This window comes from Ursus arctos, unplaced genomic scaffold (genome assembly GCF_023065955.2).
Source record: "Ursus arctos isolate Adak ecotype North America unplaced genomic scaffold, UrsArc2.0 scaffold_15, whole genome shotgun sequence".
NCBI classification, from domain to species: domain Eukaryota; kingdom Metazoa; phylum Chordata; class Mammalia; order Carnivora; family Ursidae; genus Ursus; species Ursus arctos.
Window position 1 is genome coordinate 7,871,142 of NW_026622819.1, and position 21,458 is coordinate 7,892,599.

Consider the following 21,458-nt stretch of genomic DNA (forward strand, 5'->3'; position numbering starts at 1 on the left):
CACAGACACACACACACAGATGAATTCATATGATTAGATATGTAAACCTCAAGGTAAAAATCATTTCTAAATGTGGAGTGAAAATAACATTTTAATTTACCAGGAAGATAAAATAATTTGAAACTTGTGCACAACTGAAAAAACAGACAAAGCCAAAGTGACAGAACTATAAGAGAAAAATTCAAATCAACAATCATATGGAAAATTTTCACATACTCCTTTTAGCAATTAAGTCAAACATACATATATGTATATATATGAAGTAGCCTAATCAAGGCTATAATATAATTAAGGCTGTAACAAACTTGAAAACTATACTCAATAAGATTTATTAAAGCTACCTATAAAGATTATTGCACCCAGAAAACAGGAAACACAAATTCTTCTCAAGCATACATGAAAGATTTACAAAAGTCAACAATATATTGGGCTGTAAACTTGTGCAAGCTTGAACACGTCTTAAAGGAATTAGAATATGCAGACGTCTATGCCACTGTTAGAAATCAATAACAGAGATCAGAAAAAATATATTTTGTATAAGCATCAAGTTCAGACTACAATGAATTTGGTTACAGCAAAATACTGTGGCTGGCAAGATGAGGTGCCAGGCAGAACCCTCTTTGGGATTCTCACAGAGGACCATGGGGGAACGGCCACCAATCGTCCAAGGACAAAATTCACGTTTGACTCTGTGCGTAAGGGGTTAATTTGGACTTCATGTGATCTTTTCTTCTTTGGAATGTGGGAAATCATTTGTTCCTAAGCAATTCACAGTGTTTTCTGATTCAGCCCTTGTGCTTTTCCAAGCCAAAATGTTCCTTCCCACGGTCCGGCAAGATAAAGTACTCAGGACAGCTGGATTTTAAAAACACCCTTGTGAGTTGGGTCTTTGTTAGAATAAGCAGAGAAAATCACTAAATTTTTGGTCTTCTTTCATATTTTATATGCGCAAGATTGAGCTCAAAGTACTAGCAGCAGAAAACACAAATTAGGTACATGAACATATCGTGGCAGGTAGCATATAATCCATGCTAAAAAGAGGGAATCTGTGAGCCAAACCACTACTGAACTTACTGATAAAGCCTACAGAGCTGCTGTGTGGTAATTTTATGTTTGTTGTGATATGTAGTTCTCTCTGCTTTTATTTGGAAGATATTCCGGAGTTTAGAGAACATGAATGTGAATTTAATGAACATTGGTGGGAAAATTCCAAAATGTCGTTGAATGCAAAAGTGCTCCTGGGAACCCTGTGGTCAGCAGAGCCTTCGGGCTGTAACTAGAACCAAGAGGCATCATTCCAGACACAATCAGGGTTTTAGGTCTGTTTTTATTGATGTGTACCACACAACAGGAGAAATCGTAAACCCGGGGATCTCGTCTACCTTGTTTTGTCTGCCGGTGAAAACAGAGATCAGAATTCCGGGCAATTATTAAATGACCTTATGGTAGAATATTGCAGAAAAGGAAGATTCGCACCAAAGAAGTGGCAACAGGATTATAGAAAAGGAATGGAAGGGGACAGTGAATTCGAAGTGACTCCAGGTGTAGCCTTGTACATGTGGCCTGCTGCTGGATAATGAAGACTCTGAAAAATCTTCCGTTTCTGGTCTTCTCTGAGCTGCAGAGCTCACGGGGGAGAGCAGTTGCAGTGCTAGCTTAGGGCAGTCCTTTCCAGCCTGTTCCACATCCTGGTACATGGACAACGGCTATGCTTTTTTGGCGCACTGGGAGAGCAGCTGCCCACCTGGACCAGCCTGCACCTGCCCCCAGCCCAGGCCCTGCCCCGCACACACCCCAGGCCTAAGGAGATCCATATGGAGGCCAGGCGCTGAGTAGCTTGACCTGAGGGCCCCAAATGAGCAGCTGTTTCATGGGCACCTCAAACTCAACATCCAAGGCCCAGTTCCTTATCCTCCTCCCAAGATCTGCTTCTCCCACAGATTTTCCAACTCCATTCTTCCCACTGATCAAACCGGAAGCCTTGGATTGAAACAGGATTCATCTCATTTCCTCATACCCTGTTATACACTGAATTGTTTCCCCACCAAAAAAAAGATATGTTCAAGTCCTAACCCCTAGCCCCTCACAGTGTGGTCTTATTTAGAAACTGGATTGTTGCAGATGTGATTGCTTAAGTTTGATGAGGTAGGACTGCAGGAGGGCAGGCTCCTAATCCTATATGGCTGGCGTCCTTATTAATGGTGGAATTTGAACACAGAGAGAAGGCCAGGTGAAGACGAAGACAGAGATCGGGGTGATGCTTTGGCCAAGGATCACCAAACATTGGCAGCAAACCACATGAAGCAAGGAACCAGGCAGGGAACGGACTCTCCTTCACAGCCCTCTTTAGGACCAGCCCCGCTGACACTTTGATCTTGGACTTCTACCCTCTGGAATGGTGAGACAATACATTTATGTTGTGTAAGCAATTCAGTTTGGGGTCCTTTGTTACAGCGGCCCTAGGAAACTAATCTACATACCTCATTCGAGCCAGCAGCAAATCCTCTGAGCCCTACCAGGCAGTCTGACCACGTCCCCCCACACACACTGTCCCGTCCTGCTCCCAGCCTCCAATATCCTTTGCCTGGATAGCGTAGTAGCCTTCTACCTGGTCTCCCTGCTTCTACCCGAGAACCTTTTCCCCCAACAATTGATTCCCAACACAGTCATCCAAGGCTTCTCTTTAAAAATCAAGGGGGGGCGCCTGGGTGGCACAGCGGTTAAGCGTCTGCCTTCGGCTCAGGGCGTGGTCCCGGCGTTATGGGATCGAGCCCCACATCAGGCTCCTCCGCTATGAGCCTGCTTCTTTCTCTCCCACTCCCCCTGCTTGTGTTCCCTCTCTCACTGGCTGTCTCTATCTCTGTCGAATAAATAAATAAAATCTTTAAAAAAAAAAAAAAATCAAGGGAAGTCACGCTGCTCTTTTGCTCACCCTCCACTGAGGTCCCATCTCAGAGCAAAGGCCAGAGGCCATCCAATGGCCAACAGGGCCTCCCATGGTCTGGTTCCCTGGTACCATCGGACCTCACAGACTTCCACTCTGATGGCTCACTCCCTAGTCTTCTTTGGCTAACTCCTCAATGCACCCCACTCAGAGGTTTGGTACCTGTTGCTCCCTCTACCTGGAACATTCTTGCCCCAGTATCCACATGGCCACTCCCCTCATTTCCCTCAGGTCCCATCTTCTCGTGGAGGCTTTCCCTGACCACCTCACACAGAACCGTGACTCTCCTCCCCACCCTGGAACCCACCCCCAGCCTTCTCCATAGCATGCACCCCCTCTGATAGCTACACATTGTGGTGATGGCAGTGATGGAGAGGGAGGGTTTTACCCACTGCATTCACTGCTGTACCCATAGCCCTTGGAACAGGGCAATCCCTCAACTATATTTACTAAACGGTTGAAGGAGTAAATGCTTCCCAACACCCATGACCTCCTGTCAGACCCAATAAAACCACTCTCCATCGGCCCCATGACACCCACACTGAGTCTGACCCTAGTGAGCAGGGGCTGCCTGGGAAATGGAGAGCCTGGATCTTGGCCAGGAAAGAGAACGATTGCCTGGACCACCTTAATCTGCTAAAGGCCAGGAAAGGGTGGTTTTAGCGGGAAGCAGTGAAGAGATGACCAAATAAGAAGAAGAGGGAGAAAGGACTCATCTGTGAAACTCTCTGTGGCACAGAACAATCAAATTGGAGAAGAACCCCTCCGTGCAAAATGATAGGTTCCCACAGTGTGGGGTTCAGAGACACCAGGTCCATACAACATATTTTGGAACCAGCATTTTTAAAAAAAGAGCTATGGTTGGGACGCCTGGGTGGCTCAGTTGGTGAAATGTCTGCCTTCGGCTCAGGTCATGATCCCAGGGTCCTGGGATCCAGCCCCGCATCAGGCTCTCTGCTCAGCGGGCAGTCTGCTTCTCCCTCTGCCTCTGCCTGTTGCTCCCCCTGCTTGTGCTCTCTCTCTCTCTCTCTCTGACAAATAAATAAATAAAATCCTTTAAAAATTTTTAAAAAGAGCTACGGCAATATTGGTATGACTTCCAAAAGAAGTACAGTGTCTTTATCATTTGTATTCTCATTTCATTGTATTAAGGGGAGAGCTCGAACAACAGGACCTAGAAACACATTCACAGGCAACTCAAAAAAGAAACCACAAAAAGCAATAAACATGAAAAAAAAATGTGTCTCACCTCACAAGTCAGCAAAGAAACACACATTAGAACAATAACAAAACAATTTTCCTATATGCTGGGCAGGATTATTTAAATGATAATATCCGATGAATTTCAGAACAAGCATGATGGGAGTATAATATTCGCATAAGCTTTCAAAGGAAAATTTGGCATTATATATCAAAAGGTTTTTAAAATTCATATTCTATTATTCAATGATAATGTTTATACTTGACTCCAATTCGCCCCACAAGGCTCTTTGTACATAAAAGATCATTGCTCCCAGTAGGTGACCGAGCTGGGCTTGGTACTCAGGCCGCTCAGCTCCAGAGCTCAGGGACCTACCAGGTTCTCCACCTGCTGTGCACGCAGGGAAGCGGACCGGCAGAACTAGGAATAGAGACTTGACCCGCAGAACTCTCTGTCTATGCGCAGATGGGGGTGCAAAAACTCTTTCCCTGTAAGTGGTGAAATCGTGCTTTGACCCGCAGAGCACCTGACCCCAGATAATTCCCAGCCAAGTGAGACAGCGCGTTGAGCATTGAAAACCCAAGCACAGACGACTTCCAACTATAGGAACACATTACCAATTCACATCACAATGATGTGCTTAGGAAGGTTATCTTAACAAGAGATTTCCTGACACTCACATGAATAAATGCATGTACACATCTGAATAGATTTAAGGATGCTTGCTCTAGAACTCTTTGCTAAAAAGGGCTTGCACGAGAGATACAAAATACCAATTACTTTGCAGGCTCAAGCTTAAGCAATTTAGCATTATTTTGAAAGCCCCCGTCATAAAAGCAAACAAAAAACAAGCCAGGCTTTGCCAAGGCTCAGCCCCTGCCTCCAGTCAGCCCACCGCCATGGGATTTTACAAGGTTAGTCCCAAGCGTGGACAAGACAACTGCGATTCGAGCTGTTCTCTCGGAATTAATACGTTTCGAAGTCGAGAGCCCGGCAAGTGGCAATGCTAATCAAGCAAGTGACAGTATTAATCTCCTTTGGCTCAGCTCAAAATAGGATATGCCACAGGTGACCCCGAGTCCTTCCCTCCCCTTCTCAAGCCATTAGCTGAACATCGTATTTCTTTCTGCTGCCAACACCGGCGCCACCAGCAGCACAATTCAAATAGGGGGAGAGAACACACGTGATGAGAACAGCTTATTAACTCCGTCTGGGAATTTCTGTGCTCACCTATGGCTGGTTTTAAGGTATTCTCCCAATTTTCCAAAAGTCCTGAGAAGATGGCCCACAACCAGTTATCCTGTATGCATCTTAGGAGGGTGATGGGCTAAGAACATTAGGATTTAAACTTAAATTGTGTGTTACAATGACGGAAGAGAGGATTATGCGGAGGCAAGTTTCCGGAAGTGATTAAAATATGAATGAGTGCACGGGAAAACACAGGGGTCGCTCAGCGACGGCAAGGTGCCACGAATGAACCAGAACTGAGGTATCAGATCTCTTGAGACCTGACCACGCTCTGCCATGAAGGAAGGGTGGAAAGAACAAACCCACTACGAACATGGGGATCATTCTCCATCAACGAGGGTTCTCTAGAGATTACCTAGCAATCACAAATCTAAGGTCTATGATCACTTATCAAAACGGAGAATTTCTCTCAAATCTAATGTCCATCCCTTAAAACTCCAAGCGCCCCTTAACGTAAAGGCCCACAGCCTGGTAATTTCCCCTTTAAAGGTTCTTCACTATTTCATGCACGCGCCCGTGTGCCCTCCTACCCAGGTTTGTAAGCATCTCTGGAATTCTTCTATCCACACCTGCAAAAATCCAGAGTCATTTCTTTGAGTCTCTTACGGAGGACAGGAGTGGAGGTGCGGGACATCATTTCCTTTGCCGGATTCCAGCTCTCCTCAAGCACAGAGCCTGAATCTTCACTGCTTATTTTCCAGACCTGAAATGCATCCTTATTTCTCTTCTTCCTGGGTCCAGCCCACGTGCTTCAGGAAGACGCTGCTTCCTCTCCTTCCAAATAGCAGATTCTAGCACAAGTCTCTGGATCTCTAGTCCCTTTGGACAAGGAACTTAGGGAAGAAATTACCTTGAAAGTACTTTCCCACACTCCTCCACTGGGCATAACTCAGTCAAGCCAGCGAACACCTGGCCCAGGGACAGCTGATCAGCAGGCTGACCAGCGACCTGAGACAGAATCTCGGCAGCAGGGGACTCGGGGAGGATGCAGAGTTCAAAGAAGGACAGTAAGATGCAATCAGAAGATGGAGCTGGATGGCTGGAAGAAGTCACACCTACTGTTTTCACCACACATCCTATAGTGAGTAATTTTTGCCATGACTTCTGGGCCTGGGGGAGGCACGGGAGCTAGTGACATGAAATTACAAAAGCTGAATATTGAATAACCCCCCCCAAAAGAGAGTGAGAATGGCCCAGTGAGTGGAAGAAAAAGGGAAGGGCTGACATGTCTACTGTCACGGTGAGCAGTGGCCTTTCCCAGGCTCCTGTGTAGGTGTATCCTACACAAGAAAACCCTAAATACTTAAAGCAACACAAGTGAGTCACCCCTCTTCCAAACCAAAGTGCCTGAGGAGGACGTTAATTAAATGGTATTTAAATTAATAGTGAAGAGTAAAAGGGGTGTCAAAATTAATTTACAACTGAATTATCATTATACAACTATTTGTATATTAGTAACTTAAATACTTGCCCTTTAAAAATTCCATTTCTTTTTTTTTAATTTAAATTCAATTAATTAACATATAGTGTACTACTAGTTTCAGAGGTCAAGTTTAGTGATTCATCAGTTGCATATAACACCCAGTGCTCATCATATCATGTGCCCTCCTTAATGCCCATCACCCAGTTACCCCATCCCCCCATCCACCTCTCTCCAGCAACCCTCAGTTTGTTTCTTATGATCAAGCGTCTCTTATAGTTTGGCTCCCTCTCTGATTTCATCTTGTTTTATTTTTCCCTCCCTTCCCCTATGATCCTCTGTCTTGTTTCTTAAATTTCATGAGTATGAGTGAAATCATACAATTGTCTTCCTCTGATTGACTTATTTCACTAAGAAGGATAATTATACTTTATATATATATTGATTTATATCCCTTTAACATAATGCGACGCTAGGCACAGAACTAATCTCACTGTTAAGGAGTAACCAGCTTACGTAATGTATATGAATTTCTGTGGATTATTTTTCACTCCAGATATATCTAAAATGGTCTAATGGTAAAAGGAAGGATAATAGGGACCAGCTGTATTTTAATAAAGGTAACTGACATGCAACTAATATTGATTGCTTGTGATGATTGCTTTTGTGAGACTGAATATATAAATAGACGATGACCCAAGTATATGTATAAAAATAGAACTCTGACCCCTAATCTGCAGCAAACAGCCCAAGAAACTAACCCATTACCTGTGTAACCAGCCCAGGAAGCTAGCCTGCTCTTTGTAAGTCAGACTTGTAGGGAATCAACTATTATCTCTAATAACCATCCAGGAAGCCAAACAATGACTTCTGTAACAATTGGTCCAAAATGGCCAGGACTTGATTAATAAATGGCAGCTTCCCTAATTTTTTTTCCACTTTCAACTTAGGACCAGCCAAAACAAACGCACACCCCTAACCAACACCACAGAATGCCCTGCTTCCAGTGGGCCAGGCTCCAGCTTCCCCAGGCCAAGGCCTCCAGTCAGGGTGCCCCTGAGCCATCCGTTTTCCCTGTAAACCTTTCCCACTCCTCAGCGGGTTGCCTTTGAGTCTCTGCCAAACAGTGATGGTGGCTGACTCCCTGGCTAGAGCAAATCAGGAATAAATTGCCTGTTTTTGTTCTCATTTGGTTAATCCATTCCCACACTTTTATGGATACTTCTAAAAAGAATTCTTACAAAAAACAAGTAAAACAGTAAAAGCAAAGAAGGTAAAGATGAGGTGACCATCACTAGTGCGTCTGGATGGAGGAACCTCGAGAGCTATCTGTCCCTGTGCCATCCCATCTGGAAGAATGACATGCGTCCAAATCCATCCTACGTGCACATGTGTTTAGGAGTCGTTTCTGTAAAGCACTTCCAATGTGCTTCCAAATGATACGATGTAAAGATTTACAAAAGAAAGTTGGGCCAACCTAGAATCCCCCAAGTCGTCACAAAAATTAGAAATAGAAGGACTGTGGAAGACGCCCTTAGTCTACCTTCTGAATTTCTTTTAAAGAGTCTATTAAACATGACACAAATAGTCCAATGAAAGAGGGAAAAAGAAAGGCCAGAGCCAGATTTGTCAACAGCTCCCCATTTCTCACTGAACCTCAAGCAATGTCCCTCAACACCCCCGCTGTGGGGTGTCTTCACCCACTAGCTGCCCAGGGGTGACAGCACCCCAGGAAGGGGAGAAGAGCGAAGGACCAGGGCAACACAGAAAAGATGCTAAAATAACAAAAGCAGCACAATTTTCCTCCCAGTAATCGTCACTCATGGAAGGAACACGTACACAGAAATCCAAGCTCGGAAATTAAGCGAAAAGCCTCGCAAAGGGGAAACGGCAAAGAAGCAAGCCTGCTGCACATTAATTCATTATCCAAGGATCGCAGGTAGTTAAAACCCAAGCACACTTCCCACCACTGGTCTGTGGCTCTAGTTCTGCTGAGAAACGTGCTTTTCACAATATGCCTCGAACCTGTCTGCAAGAATTACCTGAGAAGCAGAAAGGTGGCATTTTAAATGTTAGTGACACATTAATGAACTTGACAGATAGACAGAAATGTTCCCCACATCAAGCTAAGCAAGAGCACCTCAGATCAAAATACAAGCCATGTAACCGGCCTTGGCAGGCCCGCCGCACCAGAGCTGCTCGTCAGACGCCGCACAGACCCCAATATATTTATTGCTGGCACTGTCCTTGAAGACAGCCGCCAGATACCTGTTCTCAGAAGGGAGTCGAGGGTTAACAGGATCCCTTAATTGCAGGATCAGTTATAATAAGGTCCTACCTTTTTTTTTTAATGGTTTGATAATTTTTTATTTTTTTATAATAATTTTTTATTATGTTATGTTAGTCACCATACAGTACATCCCTAGTTTTTGAAAGTTCCATGATTCATTACTTGCGTATAACACCCAGTGCACCATGCCATACATGCCTTCCTTACTACTCATCACCGGCCTATCCCATTCCCCCACCCCCTCCCCTCTGAAGCCCTCAGTTTGTTTCCCAGAGTCCATAGTCTCTCATGGTTCATTCTCCCTTCTGTTTACCCCCCCCTTTCTTCTTCCCTTTCTTCTCCTACCGATCTTCCTAGTTCTTATGTTCCATAAATGAGTGAAACCATATGATAATTGTCTTTCTCTGCTTGACTTATTTCACTTAGCATTATCTCCTCCAGTGCCGTCCATGTTGCTGCAAATGTTGTGAAATCGTTCTTTTTGATGGCTGAGTAATATTCCATTGTATGTATGGACCACATCTTCTTAATCCAGTCATCTGTTGAAGGGCATCTCGGCTCCTTCCACAATTTAGCTATAGTGGACAATGCTGCTATGAACATTGGGGTGCATATGGCCCTTCTCTTCACTACATCTGTATCTTTGGGGTAAATACCCAGTAGTGCAATTGCTGGAGAAAGATAAACTCCAAATGGATGAAAGACCTCAATGTGAGACAGGAATCCATCAAAATCCTAGAGAAGAACATAGGCTGCAACCTCTTTGACATCAGTCACAGCAACTTTTTTCAAGGTCCTACCTTATTAAAAGCAGTGCCTTCTTCAAGCTTAGTTACTGATCTTCCGGTTTGTAATGGTATAATCTCGACATTCAATGATTTCATGTACAAAGCAAGAACACGAGGGGTTGTAGGTTTCCCAGGTTGTAGGTATGTTATGGTCACAAGCAATGTCCCCAGACACATTCTGTGGCATATCTGGCCAATCACCGGGGGCGGGGGGGTAGAGTCCCCACCCCTGCAGGCTTCTTCTCATGTTGGCTGGGCCTCCTGAAGACAGCTGGAGCAGTCACAAGCTCAGGGTCACCGTTAGGGGTTGAATTGTGACACTTAAAAATTCGTATGTTGAGATCCTAGCCCCCAGCACCTCTGAATGTGACCTTATTTGGAAATAGAGTCATTACAGATGTAAATAAGTAAGATGAAGCCATTAGGGTAGGCCCTAATCCAATATGACCGGTGTCTTCATAAAATGGGGAAATTTGGACACACAGACAGGCACACAGGAAGAACCGCATGTGAAGACAGATACTGCATGGATCACTTATATGTGGACCCTTAAAAAAAAGTGTCAAACTCCTAGAAACAGAGCACAAACGGGATTGCTAGGGGCTGGGAGGCTGGGGAAATAGGGAGAGGTTGGTCAAAGTGTACAAATTCCCAGCTGTAAGAAGAAGGTCTAAGTATCTCATGTGTCACATGGTGACTACAGTTGATAACACTGTACTTTTTAAGTAAAATCTGCTGTAAGAGAACTTTAAGTGTTCTCTTATACACAAAAAATAGGGGAGGTTGGATGTTAGATGTTAATCAAGTCAATAGGGGGAATTCTTTCAATGTATATGTGTATCAAGTCATCACATTGTACACTTTAAAGATCTTACAATTTTACATGTTAATTATATTTCAATAAAACTGGGGGGGAAATCAATTCAGAGGAGGGGTGATGCTTCCACAAGCTGAGCAGACCACCAGAAGCCAGGCGGTGTGGGGGGCGGGGAGCAGAGTTTCCCCCACAGCCTCGGAAGAACCAGCCATGCTGACCCCTGACCTCCACATTCCGGGCTCCTGATCCCCAACACAATACCTTTCTCCTATTGGAGCCACCCAGTTTTGGGGTGCTTTGTTACAGCAGCAGGAGGAACAGACACAGTCCTCTTTGTCATTCTTGCAAACATTATCTCAACTCCCAGTCACCAGCCACATCAGCACTGGTACAAACCCTTGACCTGGAGTGAAAATGGAGACATTTCATAAATTTCCAGCACAGTCTTCTTTGGTCTATTCTGTCAACCCATCAGCTCTTCTTATACTCAGAAACCGCTCATTTCTTATTCTAAAACATTAACTTACATTTCAGCTAAGGTGCTATGGTCACTGGAATGTCAAAAAGCAAGTGATTCTGGACTATGACATTTTCTTGCTTAAGGTCATTGGTTTGTATAGCATTCTAATTAAGGAATCAAGAGAACTACAGAGAACAAGGAAGTGAGAGAAAAATGTAAGGAAATTCTAAACAGCTGCTCTTTTCACCCATCAGATTCCTGTGAAAATGGAAAATTGAGCAGCCGTCTACTGATGGTTCCTCTAAAATCCAAGATGGTGATGCTGAAATTGTTCTCCCCACCCAGCGGCATCGGCAGCAAATTCTCAGGTCCTACCTCAGACCTATTAAATCAGAAGGGGTGGGGTCCAGTTCCTGTGATGGAACAAGTCTTCCAGGTGCTTCCGATGCCTGCTAAGGCATGAGAACCACTCCTACACTCAAAGCCAGGAGGCAGTTTGGTTCCACATGATTGCAAATTCAATTGAGAACGCCCAAGAACATCGTGTTAAGGATTCTGAAGCAGACTCTGAGCTCGGATTTTAAAAGGAGGGATCTTGTGGACAACAAAGAGAAGAGGACAGGAGCCACCTGCCAGCCATCGCATGAGTCTCACCTTGAGTCCTAAGCCATCACCACTGCATCTTTCTTCATATCAGTGATTCCAAATAAAAAATGTCCCAAATTTCTGAAGTGACTTGGACCCCATTTATACTGACATAAAAATGAAAAGACGAAATAAATAAAAAGCTTGCTTTCAGTTCTGAGACAAAACTCAAAATGAAATAAGTACCCAACAGCAGTGCTCTTTCTTCTACTGAATATTTATTCCCCCTTTTCTCTCCATACTTTGCTTCTCTTTCAGGATGGCATTATTTTGGTGATGGGACAAACAAAATGGAGTTGTACTTCACCTAATTAGGAAAACAATGTACAAAATCTGAACTCATAGGATCGTTGAAGTCAAAAGTTAATATTTTCACTGCATTTACATGATAAAGGATAGTCTTTGGTTTTTAAAAGGACTTACACAGGAGTTCTTAGAAGACTGAATTCCTCTGAGGTATTTCATATCTGATTTATTTTTTCAACTTTTTAAAATTTATTTATTCCTTTTAAGTAGACTCCAGGCCCAATGTGGGGCTCAAACTCATGACCCTGAGATCAAGAGTCACATGCTTTACTGACAGAACCAGCCAGGTGCCCCTGATTTGGTTTATTTTATTTATTTATTTTTTAATAATAATATTATTTTATTATGTTAGTCACCATAACAGTACATCCCTAGTTTTTGATGTAAAGTTCCATGATTCATTACTTGCCTATAACACCCAGTGCACCATGCAATACATGCCCTCCTTACTACCCAACACCAGCCTATCCCATTCCCCCACCCCCCTCCCCTCTGAAGCCCTCAGTTTGTTTCCCAGAGTCCATAGTCTGTCATGGTTCATTCCCCCTTCTGTTTATTTTAAAAATCACCTACCGCTTCCTATTATCTTCAAACCTGAATTCCTGGGATCAGGGACTATGGCCAGAGGGCAGCCCACCAGCCAACCTTCTCATCCCTCCCTGCCCATAACCAGTCCCTCCTTGGGGTCAGGCGGAGTCACTCATCCTCTGTTGTCTCTCAAAGTGCTTTCCTTTATCCTACCCAATGCCCTGCCCTCCCCCACACCTAGGTAACATCTTCCCTTCCCTTGGACCCCTGCTCTGGCCCCTTTGCGTCCCCGCCACCTTTCCTGTCCAGCCCAAACTTGGGAGCCTCGTCTCTCAATCTCCCATGCCTTCAACATTTGCCTTTACTTCCCCTAAAGTTGCATACTTCGCCCTATGGGTCTTGCATATTCCATCCCGCCCAACCCTCCACCCTCAGGGAGGTCACATCCATCATATCTCCCACAGCAGCAAAGCAATGAGTCAACAAATTCAGTGTGAGAACAGATTCCTTACTAGGAGAGCGTGGCCAGTTCGTTCCTCTCCTACTCCTTCCTAGGAGCCTTGCATGCAAAGTACAGGCCCCAACTGGAATGACTAAATTTCTTACCTGTGAAGGGTCATTCCCAGCCTCAGGAAAGCACTCAGAGTAATCTGGGAAACCCAGAGAATCTACACGACATGCATAGACTGAAAAACTTGGAAATCTGGATTCTGTCACTCCGCGGCCCCTAATGAAGTATGTGGCCTGGGCCACTGTGTCTCTGGCCTGCACTTGGGCCACAGGATCTCCATCACCATTCTCAGGAGTAATTCACATGAGGATCCACTAAACCGGCTTAAAGTATCGGCCAACCTTGGCACCATCTGAACATTATTATTAATCTTTTGCCCTGTCCTCCTAAGATATTCCTCTGATCCTTATATTTTCTAGTACAAATGACAGGCGGCATCTTTATCTTATTTATAGCTCTAAATAAATTGGTATGAGCATCAACCAAACATATTTATTTTATTTCCCAAGAAATATACCCCCAGAAAATGTCAAGGAAATGATCTTTGAAAAATGTACATCCGAATGCAATATAAAACATTTAAGGGAATGACTGTGCTCTTGGTTTCCATTTTCTGTTAGATTATTCTACAGACTCTTGTAAAAGTCAAGTCAGTGCTTTTAAAGGCGGAAAATGGCCACAAGTTAAGAAAAGCCTTCAAAGCCCCGGGGTTCTCCTTGATTTTGCTTTTACTTTCAGCATTTTGCCTTGAATGAACAACCTCAAATAACTGAGATATTCAAAAATTGATGAACAGTACTTAGCGAAGTAAAACTCAGATAAAGATAGTGAGAACCAAGCCAGTCACCAATGGCTTGAAAATTCACGGCTGTACTTGGTGCTTCTTGACAAGGTGTCTCTTGTTGCCACTTCTGGTGCATTCTTCCCATCCATCCCCCTTCCTGAAACCCTCCACAGCGAATCATGTGGTCAACAAAAAGAATTCCAGAAAAGATTACTATTTAAATCTCACCATAAATCCATCCAACTTAGTTGGCTGGGGAGTGAATACTCACGTAGGTTAACACACTTAACCCTCCAACAACCCTGTGAGGCAAGTACCATCTTACCCGCCTTCTGGGATAAAGTAACTAAAGCACAGGCAAGTTAAGTATGTGGCTCAGCACAGCAGGGGAGAGGCCAAGCCAGAATGTGACCTGCCTGACTGCAGAGCCCGGGTGCTCGGCACCCTGATACACTACCCCAACCAATACCATCACTCCACAGGGGCTGATATTGGTCTCATAAATGATGCACTGAAAATTTTCAAGGAACTGAAGTTCCTCTGTAAATTGCATTGGTACAAATGGCAGAGCAGAAAGGTGGGGCTCATTAAAAAAAATGAGGACTTCCTCAGGATCTATCTGTAAGAGTGACCCAGGGAGAATGAGAGCCCCCAAGGGGACACGCCATGACCAAGTCCCTTCCAGGCAGTGAAGGGAGACCCACGCAGGCAGCTCTGAAGGAAGCTCCCAGGGATCAGGGTAGCACCCTGCTCACAGCTCCTGGATGGCAGGTGTGGGGTAAGGCTCATCGGGGGGGCACAGCTAGAGGACAAGACCACAGTTCGGGGCAGCCGTGAGATGACTTAACTCCAACCTTCATCTACCCGCCTGGAAAGACTCTCTCTAGATACCTGGGAAACTAAGGCTCTGATGTCAAGACATTGTGCACTGGCCTCATCATTGGGACCAGGAGTGTCTCATGAGGTCCAGCCATCACCAGACCAACGGCTCCCCCAGCCAGCTCCCGAGGTCTGCCATGCTGGCCATGGCTCTCCCTGGCTGGACTGCCATTTGCTTTGGGCCCAATCCACTGGGTAGCAGAGGTGTTCTGAGCTCAGGCACTGGGGTCAAGAGAGCAGATCTCCGGGTGGACTGCTGGTGTTCGGTGCAGGAAGCCCAGACCCCAGGGTGGTGACTGCAGGCATTTCTACTTTCATCAAACAAGGCTTATGGAATATCAAAAATGGTTCCCCTAAGTGCAATTAGTGACCTATTAATCATCATGGTGGCTGCTAGACATAAGCTCTCAATGGTGACATTAAAGGTATTCAAGATACACGGATTGGCTAAAATATTTTTTAAAACATTCTGCAGGAATCCATCAATGCCTGAACCCTTTCCTTTGGGGAAGATGTGTGACAACAGCCCTAAACCACCCCCGCCCCCATGGTAGGGCCTTGGACCTGGAGGATTTTGTTTGTCTGATGCTAACTGTCAGGGTGACAGCATTTGCCTTCACAGACTTGACATTTGCCTCCTCTGCCCAGTGGGGAGTCAGAACACCTAGGGGGCAGGAGCTGGGACTTCATTAAGCTCAGACAACAGCTTAATGAACACTTTGGGACCTACTGGCAAATTAAGGCTGTTTCAATAAATGTCTTGCATGGGGCAGAAACTGGTTTGAGAATTACTATCACAAAAACCAAGGAGCAAAATGTCAAGGCCCTGAGCTACCTCCAACTTCTTTAGCTGCTACCCAAATCAACCAAGAACCTAAGAGATGCACATGACCAAACTGGCTCAGGTCCATCCGTTTTGGCTGTGCCTGTGCCTGTGCCTGTGCCTGTAAGCTTCATGGGGGAAGAAAGAGGGCAAATTTCCTCAGCTCTGGAGAAGCCACTCGAGCTAAGAACAGCTACCACCACCCCCCACGGAGTCACCAGAAGAAACCCCCAAAAGCCAGGAGGTCATGTTCAAGGTTGCACCACAGGGAGATGGACTGGACAAAAAAGCAATTTCGACACAGAACTGCTTCTCCCTGGTTGACCCTACCTATTAAGCAGCCAACCTGAAATAAGTGGAGAGGCGTGGATGTGGGTCTCTGTTCCACAGAATGGGGATTTGTTAAAGTTGTCAAGAATAAGGCTCACTTCAAGAGACACTGGGTGAAATTTGGAAGAGGACAGAGTAAAACCAATACCTATGCTTGGAAACGCTTGGTAATTCAGGATCGAAGTAAGTCCAGCACACCTAAACACAGGATGATAGTCCGTGTGACCAACAGAGATATCGCCCGTCAGATTGCTTATGCCCGCAGAGAAGGGGACATGACAGTCTGTGCAGCTCACGCTCATGCACTCCCAAAGTATGGCGTGAAGACTGGCCTGACAAATTATGCTGCGGCATATTGTACGGGCCTGCTGCTGGCCCGCAGGCTTCTCAGGAGTTTCGGTGTGGACGGGATCTATGAAGGCCAAGCAGAGGTAACTGGAGACGAATACGATGTGGACAGCATTGGTCAACCTAGTGCCTTCGCCTGCTATTTTTTTTTAAGATTTTTAAATGTGGAGCCCAATGCAGGGCTCGATCCCAGGATCCTGAGATCATGACCTGAGCTGAAGTCAAATGCTCAACCGACTGAGCCACCCAGGCACCCCTTCACCTGCTGTTTGGACACAGAGCTTGCCAGAACTGCGACTGGAAATAGCGGTTTGGAGCTGTGGATGGAGGCCTGTCTATCCCTCATGCTACCAAACGATTCCCTGGTTATGATTCGGAAATCTAGGTATTCGATGTGGAAGGACCTCGGAAGCACATCATGGGTCAGACGTTGCAGATTACATGTGTTGCCTCATGGAAGAAAATGAAACAATTCTCTCCATACACAAAGAACAAGGTAACTCCAGACATGGGGGAGGAGATGTAGAAGAAAGCTCACGCTGCTAGAAGAGCATCCAATCCATGAGAAGAAGCCCAAGAAAGAAGTTAAAAACAAGAGGGGGAACCGTCCCAAAATGGCTCTTACCCAGAAGAAAGATCATGTAGCTCAGGAGACAAGCTTCCTTAGAGCTGAGGAGCAGGCTGCTGAGAGCTAATAAACCAAGCTACAATTTTCTGTGAAGATTTTTCAGATATAGACAATAATTATTCACCAAGGCAAAAAAAAAAAAAAAAGCAGCAGCAGCAGCAGCTGTTTTCCTCTCCCGCAAGAGGAGGGTAGTCAAAGATCCCCCTGAGAAGCAAAGAGGGGTCTCAGAATTCCAGGTCCCTGAAGTGGGGAAGGAGTAAAGTAGGTATCCTCAAAACCCAGCTTTGGGATTTCCTGCTCTTGCAGGGTGTTTGCTGAAACCAAGTTCCCTGGGCGGCCCCTTTATATCCAAGACCCTGCCGCAGGCTCCATCTTGACCTGCTTTCGTTATACTGGGATGTCTGTAGAAAAAGCACAGCATTTCAGGAAAAAGGCGAATGGCCCCCACAACAAAGGAGGGTCCCAGAGACACAGCCAGCATGTGTCCCCCAAAGAACACTGGCCTGAGGAACATGGCACACTGTGGGCCAGAACCTTCAGGTCAGGAGCTCCCGGGAGACACAAACTGGTTTTCCGTTGAGCTTCCACAGAGCTCCCAGCACTGCCCCAGGGGTCTGACCATTCAACAGGCTCCAAAGCCCATGCCACGGAGGACACAAGTGAAGACGTCATGGTCACGCGTGCAGATTTCCAAACCCCAAATCCTGACCTGAAGTACAGAACTGAAGATACGTGTGGGTCAATCCCAGGGAAAATGCCCTCCCCCTGTTCAGACCACTTTGGAAAAAGCCTTGAAAGAGAAGAGGTTAGTCAGAGCTAAGTGATGCCAGACAAGAAACCCCAGACTCTCTGGGGTGCCCTAACATCATACCAGTTTTCGGGCTCACGTGGGTCAGAGCTGCTCCTCATTTTGCATCTGTATATGCCAACTAGAGCATGTCCAGCAAGGTGGCCACAGCCCGGGAAGAGAGGATAAGAGGGTCACACAGGATGGTGTAATTCTTTCTCCCACCCCTCTTGCCTGTGCTCTGGCCCAGTCTACCTTCAGGGAAGCCTGGGTAAGTGGGAGCAGTCTCTGCTCCAGGACATGAGCCCTCTGTATGTGGTCTGTATACGGGACTGGTCACGGAGCCTGTGCCCCCACGCTGTCCTCTCTGCCTCCCACTTGCACACCTGAGTTCCCACAGTTCCTTCTGTGTAGGATTACAGTCCTTCTGGAGTATACATGCCGCCTGCAAGGGATGAAATGTAGTGCTATTATCAATGCCACTTTAAAGTACTGACCTGCGAGAAGCAATTCTAAACATCCAGAAATCATTCCTGACCAAGGTCAGGGTTCAGGAGATAGAGACGGTAAGGAAATCCACAAAGTGTTACAATGAGAACAGAAGATGAATGTGGAAAAGAAAAGAAAAGAAAATGAATGCAATGAGCCTAATCAGGGTCAAGACAGGAAATGCGCTGCTAGCCCCACACGGGTACCCACGCCAGAGGCTGTTGAGGGCAGGGCCAGCAGAGACGTGGTAAAGAAGCAACCAAAGGGGCTGGAGGAACAGGGGAGAACGGGTGCCTGCTCTTCTTTTTTTTTTTTTTAATATTTTTTTATTATATTATGTTAGTCACCATACAGTACATCCCTGGTTTCTGATGTAAAGTACGATGATTCATTAGTTGCGTATAACACCCAGTGCACCATGCAATATGTGCCCTCCTTACTACCCATCACTAGACTGGTGCCTACTCTTCTAACCAGAGAGCCTTGAGCATCACTACGAGGACCCGATGCAGGGAGAAGGGGGCATCATCACACGTGCCTCTAACTGGAAATCCAAGGACCTCAATTATGAGTTCAGTTCTAACTTCTCAGACCTCCCGCACACCAAACCCTGCCACCCACTCCCGTGCCGGCCCACACCTCCTTGCCCGAACTGGCCTCTGCTGTTTACCCCAAAGGAAAGAAAGAATCTATCAGAGCCCTTCTTCTGAGCTGGTTCCTGGATTCCTGGTCCTATGCTGGTCCCCTGTTCTGGGGTCAGCCACACCTGGCATGAGAGCGAGGTCTGTCTTTCACTTTTTTAATTGCCTAGAGTATGGGTCTTAAACTTGACCTTTCGTTGGAGTTCTTTCTCTCCGTCTGAGATCTTGAATTTTTTCTTAAACCACTTCAAGAAAGTGTTCTGCATCCTGTTCTGCCCGCCTTACTTTAGATATCGGATAAAACCTTGATTCTCAGCATGAGAACATTTATCCCAACAGGTCACTTTTTGAAAAAGGTTAAAGCAATCGAAAGAAGCCTTTTCCCTGATATCAAAGCCATAGACTTAGATGATTTTTTTAGGCCAAAAGAAACCCACCGTAACAAAAAAAAAAAAAAAGAAAGAAAGAAAAAGAAAAAAAAGGCATTTCCTAAAAAGAAAACCGCCTGCTGCTTTTTCTTAGCCCTGAAAATTACTAGTTCACAAGGTGAATATCCCCATGAATAAACTCAATACAGATGGGGAAATAAATCATTTGACTGTCTACATTTTTTCTTTGTGACAGTCATCTTGTTGAAAAAGGCCATTATTTTTTGTGCTAATGGAAGTGTCTTGCTAGGTAAGGCTCCTAAGCTATCTAAAATGTGTAGAAAGTTTCATCTTTTCCATACATTTTATTCTCTTTAGCTAATAATTTTCTGCAGAAGTGCCCCAAATTAGGTTACAGGTATAAATACCTACATTTCAGAGGTGTGAGTATTGAAAAATCTTACGGAAGTCACCTCCAAATGACCTTGACATTGTCTTGTCCTCTCACTGCTTAAGGCACTATACCAAGTGAATCAATGAACCACCAGCCTTCCAGGGATGGGTCTCCCCTTAACAACCACAGGTCCCAGATTGTCCTTTCTCCCCCGCAGACTACATGTCCAAACAAGCTGCCCTACCACTTTATTTGGAGAATATGCCCACCAGAGCTCCAGCCAGGTTTGATATCAATCAGAATGCTTTGGTACTCCACCAGCCGGCAGCCGTTCCGGTGGGTCAGCCCCCACGCTGGACCCCTGGCTGTAGCTGTCGCCCATATCTGCAGATGCTCTCTGCTCCCCTCTTCTCCAGCCTGGCTTCCACCTGCCATGCTCCATCTAGACTGCTCTCCCAAGATCGCCAGTGACCTCCGTGTTCCCAAAGGCATGGACAGTTTGAGGCTTTATCTTGAGCGAGAGTCACCAGTGGGAGAGCGTGCAGTATTCCTTTTGTCTCCAAATCGCTCTTCCCTGTTTTCCCCAACACCACACTCCTCGGCCTTTTCTTCAAGCCCCTCACCTTCCCCTTGTCCTTAAATGTTGCCATTTCTAAGAGCACTGTTGTCTTGTCCTCCTCTACAGTCTCATCCTTCAGACGACGCTCAGATGACTACCTCGGGCCCAGAGCTCTCGGGGCTAATGGGCGCATCGAGCGCAATACCTCTCGGATAGCGCAAACCTTACGTATCCAGAGCTGAACTCAACACTATTCCCTGTTGTGATGCACGTGATTCCAACTACTACCACAAAAGCGTGCCCCCTTTCCAGTGCACCCTAGAATTGGCACCCCAAAATACGCACTCGTCCGGGTCAGAAATGGGGATGTCTTCCTTAATTCCCTTCTCTCACTTCTATCTTTTCTCTTCCCTCCTTCGTAGCTGTAAGTCTGTCTGCTTCCGCCAGGCTCACCCGACCTGCCACCACCCTGTCCAGCCCCGCCCAGCCCACCTGCCCTGCGGGAGCCCTTGCTCTCCTCCCCTCTCATTGCCCCACTGCAGTGGGAGTGAATGTGCCAGAACTTAAATCCCATCCTGGCACTCCACTGCTTTAAAACTTTAAAAGTCTTAAATATGTCCTATTGTCTTTAGGATGCAACCTGGACTCTTAGCATGACTCAAGGTGCTCCCAGACACAGGCTCCGCCTCCTCTCTCGAGCCTCCCCTCTCCGCCCTTCTCTTTGTACATGCTACCCTCTGCCTTGCCTCGCACCTGTACAGAAGCTACTCTGGCGGCTGCAAACGGTACCCTTCTCCCCGCATCCCAAAGCCTACACACACCCACTCACACCTCTTGCCTGTGGCCAGCTCCCATGTACCCTTCGAGCTGTATTTTAAAGGCTATTTCCCTCTGGCAGGATTTTCCTGAGCTTCTGACTAGGATGGGTCTGGTTGTGATGTGTTCCCTTGGCAGCCATCCTACTAATCATTATACTTGATTTTGATTTTTTTCTAAATGTTATTTTTTCCCATGAAATGGTAAGACACATACCCACAGAACTACTTTGTTCCCTACCACAGCCTCAGGACAAAACAGACACAGGAGAATGGCAGGCACTAGATAAACACTCCAAGAGTATGAGAATGAAAGAATCAAAAAGTAAAAAGTAAATTAAGTCTCACCGCCTCCATAAAGCCTGATCTCAGGGTTTCTCCAACTTAGTGCTACTAATATTTTAAGCCAGATAATTCTTTGTTATGCAGGGCTGTCCTGTGCATCACAGAGTGTC

General features: G+C 45.8%; 1 protein-coding gene and 1 pseudogene across 2 annotated transcripts in view; one reads left to right on the plus strand and one right to left on the minus strand.

Moving 5' to 3' along the window:
* ATPSCKMT (ATP synthase c subunit lysine N-methyltransferase) overlaps positions 1–21,458 on the minus strand; it is a 401,787-nt gene that overhangs the window by 249,073 nt on the left and 131,256 nt on the right. The gene's annotated exons all lie outside the window — the stretch shown is intronic.
* Positions 14,609–17,017, plus strand: LOC123001458 (60S ribosomal protein L5-like; annotated as a pseudogene).